Source organism: Halichoerus grypus, chromosome 2, assembly GCF_964656455.1.
Source record: "Halichoerus grypus chromosome 2, mHalGry1.hap1.1, whole genome shotgun sequence".
Classification (NCBI taxonomy): domain Eukaryota; kingdom Metazoa; phylum Chordata; class Mammalia; order Carnivora; family Phocidae; genus Halichoerus; species Halichoerus grypus.
The window spans coordinates 81310893-81323809 of NC_135713.1; the positions used below are offsets into that span (position 1 = coordinate 81310893).

The 12917-nt window shown below is 39.6% G+C and overlaps 1 long non-coding RNA gene across 11 annotated transcripts in view; it reads left to right on the forward strand.

Moving 5' to 3' along the window:
* The window catches only part of LOC118536848 (uncharacterized), a 661957-nt gene that overhangs the window by 140610 nt on the left and 508430 nt on the right, over positions 1–12917 (forward strand). For 8 of the 11 annotated variants that reach the window (XR_013445706.1, XR_013445703.1, XR_013445702.1 and 5 more), the window contains one exon: positions 7532–8252. The exons of 1 other annotated variant lie outside the window; for it this stretch is intronic. This is a non-coding gene — a long non-coding RNA (uncharacterized LOC118536848). Of the gene's footprint in view, positions 1–2306; positions 2387–7531; positions 10146–12917 lie in introns of those variants that run through there. 2 more of the 11 variants (XR_013445699.1, XR_013445694.1) reach the window with 2 other exon arrangements.

Genomic DNA, 12917 nt, shown 5'->3' on the forward strand with positions numbered 1-12917 from the left:
GTTAAAGTTTACTTTTGCATTGTCTCTGAATTAAAGCTTTGCTGAGCTAATAAATAGTATTAAGTACAATTAAAGGGGGATGGCACTATTGTTTTATAAAGCGAGCTTTTCAAGCACTCTAGAGAAAGGCCTTGCAAGAGAGGTAATGAGGTCGTGTGGGAAAAGGCATAGTGCAAGGACGGTGCCACTTTCTATCTATGTGACCTTGGGCAAATTACTTGGCTTTTCTGAGTATCTTTTCCATCACGTGTAAAAGGGAGATAGTTTACCTAATTCATGGGGCTGCTGTGAGGATTAGATTAAATGTATAGAAAGTGTCTGGTGTGAAGTACATACTCCATAAATGGCAGGTAATAACTTCCTAAAATAATTGGTGAGCTAATTTCAAACACTTCTCATTTTTTCACTAAAGCAATATTCTTCCACACTTTAGTTTTGTTAAACTAATCTGAAATATTGCTTTATCATTATTATTATTGATTGAAGGAAACACCCAGCAGTTTGATGTGGTGATAAAGAACATGAGCTTTGAAGTCCGGCAAACTCAGATTTGAAAGTATTTCTGTAACTCATTAGCTACATGGACTTAGGCAAATTACTTAATATCTCTCAGGTTTTATTTTCTCATTTGTAAAAATGGGATGATAATACCTGCTCTAGGGCTTTTATGAGGACTCAATGAGATAACACATGTAAAGTGTTCAGCCTCCTGATTTTCATGTAGTCAACTCTCAAAACATCAGCTGTTGCTATTATCATGATCTTTTGGACAACAGCCCATACTTTACACTTTTTATTAATTCAGACTCGTCTTCTTCAATTCACCTAACTAACAAATTTCACTATTGATATAATCCCCATTCTAGATGAGGATTTTAAGTGCATAAGTAAAAAATTATAGAGAAGCAAAAGGACTATATATAGGTAGGGCGAAAGAGGAAAGAATAATATTTTAAAAGTGGAAGCACAAGGCCTGAAGTTAGACTTAAATTACTGAATAGTCAGTTTTGTGTATAATCTTTGTGTCCTTTGTGAGAGGTCTTTATATCAGTCAGAAAGAAATAGAACTCTCTCTCTCTCTCTCTCTCTCTATATATATATATGGTAGAAAGTGTGGATTGGTCACCAGCTCTTATCATTCACTGGAGAGAGTAGCAGTTAAGCCCATGTTCAATTTTATTTTCATCTTGCGTTCCCCTGTATGTTTCATAGGCTGTATGGATGAGAAATGTAAGCACTATGATGTCCTGCGTAGAGACTGTAATCTATCCTCCCCTTAATGACAGGCTTACACAGTTTGTCAAAATCCATCACCTTAACAGATCAGACTGAATTACTCCGATGACTGACAAATGGGTGGCACTCATGGAGAAGTGAAAGCAGCCAGGTGTGTGTGTTTATTAAGTGCTCTTCAATAGAAAAAAAATGTGTTTTACTGAAAACTCGCTCATCCATGCTATTTTTTTTCCCTGAGTTTATTCTTTCTTTATTAGTGGGAATGGGGGCAGTATTAGGTATTGTTTACAGCTTTATTTTACCTGTACCATCCATGCTATTTTTGCAGAAGCAAGAAGTGCCTATCTTCCTTTGGGAAAACATAAGAATGATTTTTCTTGAGATTCTGAAATACTGCAATACAAATTCACAACCCTAAATGTGTTATAAAAATCAGGGTTGTTCCCCCCCCCCGTCATATTCATGCACATGTAATAAAAACTAGAGGGAACAGAACCATTAATGTTGGGGCTATATGCCTTTGACTTTCCAGGGATGCCCAATTTAAGCAGATAATTTTTTTAAAACATTTTATTTGTTTATTTGACAGAGAGAGAGAGAGATAGTAAGAGCAGGAACACAAGCAGAGGAAGTGGGAGTGGGAGAGGGAGAAGCAGACCCCCTGCCGAGCAGGGAGCCCAACTTGGGGCTCGATCCCAGGACCCTGGGATCATGACCCGAGCTGAAGGCAGACGCCTAGCGATTGAGCCACCCAGGTGCCCCTTAAGCAGATAATTTTTAAAAGTAAAGTCAGTTATTAAGTTGACAACCAATGGTTTAACGTATAAGAATTTTCATATAAATAAATTCACAAGTAAGAAAAAACCTTTTGTCAGACTAGGTTTTCCAAGATTTGGGTCAGAAAATGTGATCATTCTAATGCACACCATGTTGATTAGTTGCATTATTCAGATCTTTATTGGAAGTACCTAATGGTTAGTTGTTAAGGTATGGCATTATGTGTCTAGAGTTGGCATATCAACAGGAACAGAAATAATAATTAATTTTTATTGAATTCTTTCTATGTGCAGACACTGTGCTAGAAGCTGGGGATATAGTGGGAAGCAAAAAAAAAAAAAAAGACAGTCTCATGTTGCTAACAACCTATGAGGTAGGTATAGACAGAAACAAATTCATAGAGTTTAAATAATTTGTCCAAGTTTTGATAGGTAATAAGTGGCAGAGCTAGAATTACAGTGCTATATTTGCTACAGCAGCCTAGCTTATGTTTTGGTTAAGAGATTCCAAAATATAGTGGCTCAAACAAGCTAGGGGGAGCTCCCTGACATCGTGCAGATACCATATCAACCCCGGGCTGCTTTTGCTTATACTGTTGAGTAAGGGAAAAATAAACTTCTATCTTATTACTCAGCTCTTCCTGGGTGTTGGCTTCATTCACATGTCCAAGGTACATAATCATTCTTGTCTTTTTTTAAAAGATTTTATTTACTTATTTGAGAGAGAGAGAACGCGTGCGTGCGCACAAGTGGGGGCAGTTTGGAGGGGCAGAGGGAGAAGCCGACTCCCCACTGAGTGGGGAGCCTGACACAGGGCTTAATCCCAAAACCCTGGGATCATGATCTGAGCTGAAGGCAGTTGCTTAACCATCTGAGCCACCCAGAGGCCCTTATAATCATTCTTTATAAAGGCATTTCCTAGATGTTGCACTTCAAACATCCTACTAGCTACACCTATCTGCCAGGAAGGTCTGAAAAAATATTTTTGTGGCCATGTACTTCTCAAAATTCAGGGGTTCTATTAATAAAGGAAAAAAGGGGAGGATGAGATATTAGGGACAGTTGGCAGTCTCTGCATCACATGCTAATTAACAACATTGTTTCCAAATGGAGTTTTGACCACAGACTTAGACAAGTGATGAATGATCTCATGACTTTGGGATACAACTACATCCATTATAGATTTCTTTCCAAGTAGTATATCAAGGTTATATATATGTGTGTATATACACCTATAGATATACACACACACACAAATACACATATACACATATATATATACACACACACAAACACATGTATATAGTATGTGTATGATATATTTCAATTATTTAAATATAATATGTGAGATATCATGACTATTACATGATTCTTCAGTGGGCTCTGGTCATCTACAAGTGCTAATTCAAAATTTCATAATACAAGAGGTCTGCTGGCTTTAATCTTTGGCAGAAAGCCTTGCAAAACCCTTGCAATTTGTCTTGCTTGCATCCTCACTCAAAAAGATCTCAAACTCAAGAGATCTATGTTGTAAGAGATGAGTTCATAGAGAGATGGCTTTATAGAAATAAAATTACTCTAAAGTTAATGAAGCATGTACTCAATACATAAATCATAAACAATCCTGACTCTGAACTTCAGAGTTTCTTAGAATTCTTGGTCAATTCTTTTTTTTTATTTTTAATTTTTTAAAATTTATTCTTTTTAAGTAGGTTCCAGGCCAGCATGGGACTCAAACTCACCACCCTGAGATCATGCATGCCCTACTGACTGAGCCAGCCAGATGCGCCTTCTTGGTCTATACTGATAAAGTTTAGATATTTACTATAGAAAAATTAATTAACAAGGATTGGGAATATTTTTTGAGAAGGACCCACAGATCCTTACTTCGGTATCTTCTGGGTCCACAGGAGGAGATAAGCACAGGATAGACCTCAAGTACATATACATATACTCTTGTTACCTAGGTGCTGCCCAACCCCCAACCCCCAACCCCCAACCCTAATGCAGTCTCTGATGAACTCAGCTGTCCACATGGAACTGCTTGGAAATATTGTGTCTTGCACACAGATAGATGTCCTTGGTCCTTTTTCCTGGGTCCAACTCTCTAGGTCCTATTTTACTAGTGGCTGGTTGAGGCAGGAGAAAAACAAAAAAAAGAAAAAGTTGAAGTTAGAGCTGGTCTAATTAGTTCGCCCTAAGCCTTATCTTGGGGAAAGGTTATTGGGAAGCATCTCCCAAGTGGGAGGCAGTTCTAGACCTGTTTTACCTCATTGGCCACGTGGAAGTAGAGAGAAACAATCTAAAGAGAGAGAATCCCAAGAGATGAACTCCAAAGAGGTCACAGCCTACAGAAGTAAAAACTTTAACCTTTTTTCTCCATACACCCAAAGCTCCAGCCCCTATTAAGAGGTTTAGTTGATTCCAGTAACTTGATTCAGTCTCCTTTCCTCTTTTCCTTCATGAGCATGGGTTTGGGGAGTAGAGTAAGGGTGGGGAGAAGCAGAAGTGGAACTTTGCTCTAGAAGGCACTATAACAAATACAGGACATGGCCTTTATCCCAGTTCTCAAAGAACTAATTGGGGAGCTAATGTATAGGAAATATTTAGTGAAAACCGAAGTACTTGAACTATGTGTTATTGATTACTCCAGAAGAATCCAGATAAGGGATAAGTCACTGTGGATTTGTTTCTTGGGGAAGGCTTTCTAGATCATGTCACAAGTGAGGTGCCAAAGGTTTAAAGGAACTAATTAAGAAGGCAGAAAAGAGGGGGTGAACAAAGATTCATAATGAGCTTAGAGACCAGTGAACCTATGTGCCAGAAGCAGAGACTTCCTTTTGGAGACTAGGGAATGAAGTGGAATAGGAAAGTGGGATACTTCAAAAATCAGGCAGGGGTTAAGTTGTAGGTAGTCAGGTAAGATTTTTTTTTTTTTAACTAAGTTAATGTTAACCTCTTTAAGTTTTTATGGAATGAAGGGAGGATAAATTAATAAATTGCTGACTAATTGAATGAATGAATAAATAAATTATATTATAAAGACATTGTAGATATTACAAAAACTAGCCTCTTAAGTAGAATTTGTCTAGGCTGGGAATATGGGGTTCCTATGTAGGATCTCAGCAACATAGGTTGCCAGGGAATAAGAGAAGTCAAGTCTAGGTGTTATCAGGGACTGGGAGCCTGGCAACACTAGGGTTAGCCAGCAGTCTAGTCCTCAGTAAACAAGAGGAAGTGTTGGATCTGAGGAGATCCAATTCATCAGGAGATCTGGTTAACTAGAATGTAGATAGCAGGTGAGATTGCATCAGGAATGGTGGTGTCATGGAAGTTGGGCAATCTCATCATAGCTGGATTCCAGCCGGCAGCTGGAGTTCTGGAATAGAATCTGGGGAAGGGTAGTGTCAGGGCCCTAGTCAAGCAGATTGAAGTTCAGGGCAAGGCACAAGGTCTTGAAGGAGAAAGGAAACCTAGTCAGGGCAAAAGCCAGTTCTGGAGGTTGGGCCAACATGTGTGGAGTTAGTAGGGAAATGGAGGAACAATGATGAAGCTGTGCAGATTAAACTCAGTGTGATTCAGTGCATTTGTGGCCAAGAAAGGAATACCATTCCTGCTATGTGGTGGGCTGAGGTTGCTTCTCTTTTGCCTGCCTGATGAAGATGCACTGAAGGTCACAGATGTGCTGAGCCTCTTAAGTAGATCCTTCAGGGGCCCTACCTCAGACAGATCTTGGAATGAATGGCTGAAGTGGAGGCCCTGTGGAGGGAGCATCACTTGGAAGGAGTGGAGACTACAGCATAGGAGATGTAGGCATAGCTAGGAGCCTGTCATAGTCCAGGCTGAGGAGGACAGGCCTTGTCAAAGGGGTGGGGAGGATTTAGTAGGAATTCAGAAGAAAAGGGGGCTGCAAAAGACATTTCAAATTAAGAAGAGGCGTCAGTGACAAGTTTGATATAATGGATAGAGAAGGAAGAACCTAAAATGATTCCAGGTTGATTTTAAATGCTTGTGTAGTATGACATTTTTGTTCATGAGCTGAAGGGTGTTGTATTTTTTTTTAAACCAAAGCAATTGTCTTTGACAAAAGACAACAACAAAAGTTATTTACAGCAGTGTTTTGCTCAAATAATTCAATGGGATAACTGTGCTGCTTCTCCAGGTTTATCTCACAACCAAACCAAGCAGAGGCTGCCCCATCCGCAGCCTCCCCATCTTGCACAAGGGGGGAATGCCAACCAGAATTCAGCAGCATGGCTCCCTCACCCCTCACCACCTCTACTGCTCAGTGCACCATGGGAAGGAAAAGTCCTACTCCAGTTCAGTACACTTCCAGGGTCCCCTGCTATAGGCATCTTCCAACACTCACACTAGACCTGGGCTCACAGACATGGGTGGGATAGAAGAGGCTGGGCAAACAAGATTCAAGATTCAAGATTAGTTGAAGCTCCTGCGTTCTTTCTTTCCAAGCTGGGCCTCAGCAGGGTGAGGATCCCTGATCCCCTGAGACAGGCAAGGAGGGGGTGGGGTGGAAAAAGAGAGAGCCTAGGAAACTTGCCCACTCACAGAGAACAAAGTTCCCTCTCCTTAAATAACCAACCCCCATTCCCACAGCAATAGGTAGGCCAAGCCACTGAGAACTCAGAGCTGAAGGGCGTTTTAAACACATACACTTTTGGCCTGTTTTTTAAAAACCCAAATAAATAAAGTAAATTAGTAAATAAGTGTGTTAAGGCCAAGCTTACTTGTGAGTTTGTTGGCTTTAAATCTCAACAGCCGTGGGTCTGCAGTGAGACATTTCAGAGAGAAAGAGCCCTTGAGCATGTGAATGAATAGAAATGTTTTTTGCCAAGATGCTTTTCTTTCCTGTTCTAAGATAGTATTAGTAGTGTACATGTACATGAGTATGACTGAAAAGCCTCAGGTGGGGCCTACCTGTATCTGTCTGTGTTGCTCTCACCGGGCTTCGGTTGCTGGAGGTGATGTTTGAAGTGATTATGCGTCCCTCTTTTAGTCACCTGGTTAGTTCAGAGCCTTTGCTGACTGAAGAGTGCTCCTGCCTGGCCAGATCGATTCACTACAGGAGGCTGTCTGCAGCTGGTGATTCCCAGCCAGCAGCTTTGCGCCGCCAGGATGGGGTACAGGCATGGACTTTACTCTTTGTGAAGGGTTAGGGCTTGGAACTTCGGGAGGGGTTTTATTCCTGTCTATGGAGCTGAGGAAAGAAAATACAGATTCCTTACCTGGATACGGAAACTTTGTTTTCAAAATGTACAGACACGTGGTGTTTCTGATTTTATTGGGCTTGGATCTGCACCTGGGGTGGCATGGATTTCAAAGTCATTATTTAAGGTAGGGAAACAAAACTTGAACCAACATTATTACCATAAAAGATCCTGGTTGTATTGAAAGGTTGAGCTAAATAATTTTAGTGATCAGCGGGAGACCAACTGTTGTACTTCTGAAAAGTTGTTCTTAGAAAGGCTTGGATTAATAATTTGTTTCCATTTTGTTCACAGATGTACTGTCTGTGGGACAGGGCTAGACTGAATACCTGCTTCACTGAGTACCTGCTTCACAGCACCTTTCACATTTTCTTGTTGGGAAGACAACCGTTGGAGAATCGTCTTGTTACCATCAGCAAAAAGGCAAACAAATCAAGACATTAAGCATGCCACAGTGGCCAACAGTTAATGATGCCAGTGTTACACAAGCTTCAGCAAAGTTTTCAAGACAGTGTGCCTCACTAGCCAGAGATCAGGGAAGATTGAACCTATCCTTTTTGTCTCAGCTGTTCCTTAAACCTATGCAACCCCTCCACATTAATGTGAACTGAAACATGCATTGCCTTTTCAACTTAATTGAGTACTTACTATGGGTGAATCACTGCACAAAATAGGGGAGGGAAAATGAGGGAGACAAGTAAGTTGTGTTTCCTGCCTTCAATGGATTTACAATTAGTTTCAGGGCCCTTTTTTTTCTTCTGCTCTTAATTAAGTGTGTTTCTAAGATAGAAAACAAATGAATGCATAAGTGTATTCTGCAAGTATTTTAAATCCCTTTAATAAAAAACAAAACAAAACAATCTAATGTGGGCAACTCAGGACATCTTAATTCCATTTTTTTTGGACTTCGATAGGTAGGATTTATTTTATTGATTCTGTAAATATTTGGTAGACTTTAGAGATATTAACACATTAGAGTTGGAATTAATTGAATTAAATTCTTTTTTCCCTCCTAGGTGTAGATTGTCTGTTGAAAAAACATATTGTGTTTGTACATTTCTTGCAGAGTGGGTAGGTGAATGACATCTTTTGTCTCTATAGGCCTCTGCCTTTTGTGCCCTAGGAGCCTGACATCCTGTGTGAGTTATTAGCATGGGGAAGGGGAAGATTTGGATCAAACTTGGGAATATTGTTCATGGAGCCAAGATAGGGCAGAGATAGGAGCAAAACAGACCCAGGCAATGACTCTGTCGGAAAATTTGGCTATTTCAGTATTCATGTGTTGTCCTCTATGCTCCAAAATTACTGTACGGTTTTTTTAAAAAACTTATTTCTGATCTGGGTATAAGTCATGATTTTTCCAGTGTTAAGACACTAAAATGACTATAGATACTAGACATATTATGTAGTGTTTGTAACACATTTTAGTATGTATGAAGCAACGATAGACACGTCTTTGTCTTGAGTAGTGTCCATCTGAATGGAAAATGTGCCAGCTTTTTTTTTTTTAAATATCATCAACAGACTTCTTAATTAAGCTGCCAATAATACTGCCAATAGCACTGTGCATCATTTGAGAAATGAATTGTGAAGTGATGTTTCCCTCTTATGTTGCTCCATATAAAATGGATTTAAAGTGTTCTTTGAATGGGACATTATATTGCTCCCTAAAGAATTTGTTGAGAATTCTCATACCTTCCGTTTTTACATAATTTCCAAAAACCTTTATTTTGCTGCTTGGTAAAGAATCGTTCTAATTTGACCAATGACTTTAATTATATGATCCATCCTTAATAGGATGAATCGCGCTGCCCCCAAACTCCTGATGGTGATACTGGATATTCGTTAATCTGAGTTCCAAAACTATATTGTACTAAATTGTAGACATTTATTTCCTGTTCTGGGAAATTTTTTGGAGGGACCATCTCTATGTTCCTGGACCTAGCACAGTGCCTGGTGCATAGTAGGTATGTGTTGAGTAAACACTTGGTGTTCAAAACATGTAAAGTAGCTTTTTTTCTGTGGTGCTTAAGGCTCTATAAAAGACGGAGGGGTCTTGCTAACAGAGTAGCACCTTCATCGGTTTACAGTCAATCTAGTGAGAGTAAGTCCAAATTAACCGGATTTATTATATTCAGTCTAGTCCACTGGGCTTCTTAATGGGTGTCTTGGATGCATCAGTTTAGCCCTGTGATTTGTACTAACATCCACTCTGCTTTGCCTGGCCCTTGGCCAGCTCCATAGGGGTGGGCCCTTGGAGGGGCTGTTCTGCTTCTCCTCCTCTGGCTTGTCTACCACTAGAAGAGCAATCACTCTAGTCACTGGGTATTCACGACATGCCAGCCGCTGAGCTAAGTGTTTTACACATATCCTCTCACTTAATTATCTCATTTAAACCTCACAGCAACCATTTGAAGTAGGTATTATCTACTGCAGAGATATGTATGTATCTTGCTTAAGTCATGGGGATCTAAATCCAGATCTCTTAGATTCTAAAGCCTGAACTATTAACCTCTCCCCTCTGCTGCATCCCAGGAGAAATTTCCAGTGCCTGGTGGTGTGGGGGCAGATCAAATCTGGATGTAGTCCAGATTCATTTCATTTAGTATTCCCAAACAGCAAACTGTCTAACAGATAAAACCCAGCAAATCACAGTTGTTTTGAGAAAGGGGGAGGGAAGAGCAATTGGGAGAAAGCAAAGTTGGAAACAAACCAATTTGAGTCAAACCTTTAGCCTTTATCTCATAATGTCTTTTTTTTTTAATTTTCTTTTTTTAACATGGCCTGACACCATGTGATAAATCAAAGCCTGACGTAATTGACCCAGAATTGATCCCCAAATGTCTTTTGGGGGAACATGCTTTAACTCTCGTTGTTGATTCTGAGGAATAATTGCCACCCTAGAAAGGTAATTACATATGCCATTGTTTATACACATAATAGGCTCAGAATGCATATTCTGCACAGAGGGAAAGAGAATCCTGCTTGCACATTAGGGGTGTGTGCTATGTATTGTGTCAGAATGCCACAAATAGCATTTGAACTGCTCCCTATTACTGCTTATTTCCCTAACGTGTGCGTGCGCATGCGTGTGTGTGCGTGTGTAAGGGTGAGGTTAGGAGTGAGGAAGGAGATGGGCCATGGAAGGCTGTTTGTTGAGCTGAGTGACAGTGATTTGCTTTTCCTTAATTTTTTAGTTTACTAAAACATCTTCTGGATCTGATTCATTTAGCTTGGTCTGGTAAAAGGACTTTTCTCTTCCTGCTTGGCATATGCTTATTAATGAGTTCTCATATTTCTTTCCATCAAGCGCTGTTTACTTTGAGGAAATATAAAGTGAGAATCATTCTCCACAACATCCTCCTAAATGCCATGGTTTTTGACCACCCACTTTAAGTACACCAAATAGTCAGCTAAAATGGTAGCTAGTGCCTTTCCTCGCACTGTGCTTTCTGGTAAAACATAAATGGGATTTAAACCACAAATGAGCAATTAAAGCACTTCATGCCTTTTGCCTTTAGCCATAAGACAGTAGTTATCCTGAGTAAATATAACAAATAGGCTATTTTGTGGTTGTCTAACCCTAGCAACATATATATATATATATATATATATATATATATATATATATATATATTTAAATCAAAGCCTTAAAAATATGTTATGACTTTTGGTAGTACTGCCCAATGAAAAGAATACATATGTATTCCAATATGGAACTGAGCATTATTTGAGGCCAAAGCAATTCATCCTGGGCTATTCTCTGCTGCAGTGTCCAGCAAATTGCATGACCTACTTGTTAGACTTGACAATAGTGTTTTACCTAACAAAGGCCTCTGCAGCTCTGAGCAGCAGTGGAATGTCAGAATGAGCACATTTCACACACAGATGTGCAGCCGTAATAGCCTCTAAGAAGATGCATGTGGCAGGGAGCTAAGGGTGGGGGTTGGGTGCTTGGAGTGGGTGGTGTGTGTGTAGTTTGGGGGCCAACGGGAGAAGGAGGCCAACAGTTAGCAGTAGGGACATGGCCCCACTGACCACATTTAATCAGCCCTCTGTAAACAGTTCAACATTTTCATTGTTCTCTAAAAACTAATAAAGAGAAACAAGCACTTTTCATTCATCTTGAAGTAATTTTCTGTCAGGTTGGAGCCCCTTGTGGCCTCTAGCTTGTGCAATGCTAGCTGTGTGATACAACAACTATTGCAATTTATTTTACAAACTCTGGTCATTCACATGTCAGTTAGTGTTCACCAAGCCGGCATCTGAAATTGTGCAGTTAACGAGTTTTACAACATTTCTATCAAGAGAAACTGTTTAGCATAACTGACTCTTAAGGAGTTATTATACCTCTAAAAATCCATTTTAAGGGGCATTATTTAAATAAAATAGAAAAACGGTTCACTGCCTTTTAAAGGGGCTACAAAAAAAGTCCATCAGCTCCAGTGCAGTAATCCTCAGCTTAAAGCACTCTTGAGAGTACTTCTGGGAATTGTCAGCATAATGAAATGTTTTGTGAAATGTCCAGATAGATTCCTCTACTCAACAATTTTACTGCACCATATTTATTTTCCTTCCAGTTTTTAAAGAAGTGAATTACTTTTTGAGAGGATGACTCTATGTTGTGTAGATTAACTGAGCACATTATTACCCAGGTTGTAGCAGAAGTGATGGTTCTGTTTGCAGTGTTATCCATATACATCTGCAGCCGGGGGCGAAGAAGAGAAAGGCAGCTTTCCCCCCTGAGTGTGTTAGCTCCAAAAGAGTTACATCATCACGAGGCCTACAGATTTTGTATTTTCCTCATGCCACGTTTCCTCAGACTTTTAAACAACTTTGGTACAAAATGGCCCCTGTAAATACTTTCTTTAAACTTTAAAAAATGGACTCTGTTTTCTTACCCTAAATACAAATGCAGGAAAACCCATATACACTTGTACATTGGCACATGCATAATGACGCATATCATTTGAATCTGGCCCATTTCAATACGAGATGCTATTGAACATTTTACTTAAAGAACAGTAGATTCCTCACATTAACTGAGATAGCCAATGACCCCAAACCAATTAATGGTGAGAGCCCATAATAGAGCACTATATAGCATAGCAGCAAGTTCATTTAGCATATTATATTACCTAACAGGAGTAGAAGCCACCACTTGTAATGTAAATGGCTTAATGGTTCTTTCTATAGTGAGCAAGGCCAGGAGAAAAATTATGTTCTGCTGTAACAAGAGATAGTCCACATTCCTAGGAGGTGTATCTGTAACAGGGCACATTTTCATTTTGCAACAAATGGTCCCCTAATTTCATAGACTGATGTTTGTGCACATGACTTCAATTTTCTAAGGGAGACAAGCAGGTGTTCTTGTGCCTGTTAGCTGTATCTGCCCGTAAGAAGCACAGTAACATCCATGAGCCAAATACAATTTGACATAATTCATACCTTTATTACCTCCTACAGAATGATATTATTTCATGCTGGCACATTAATGTTTCCAGCACGATACTGTCATTCCTGGAAATTTTACCTTTTGAAGTTTAAATATTGAAGAATGAGTTTTAAAATTCTCTAACTGCCTTAGGTTTGGGGGAAAATGCAACTTATTCCAAGGTCAGCTTTTTTACTCTTTTTTGGTATTTGATGGCACTATAGATAATGTTCAGATAATGGGAAA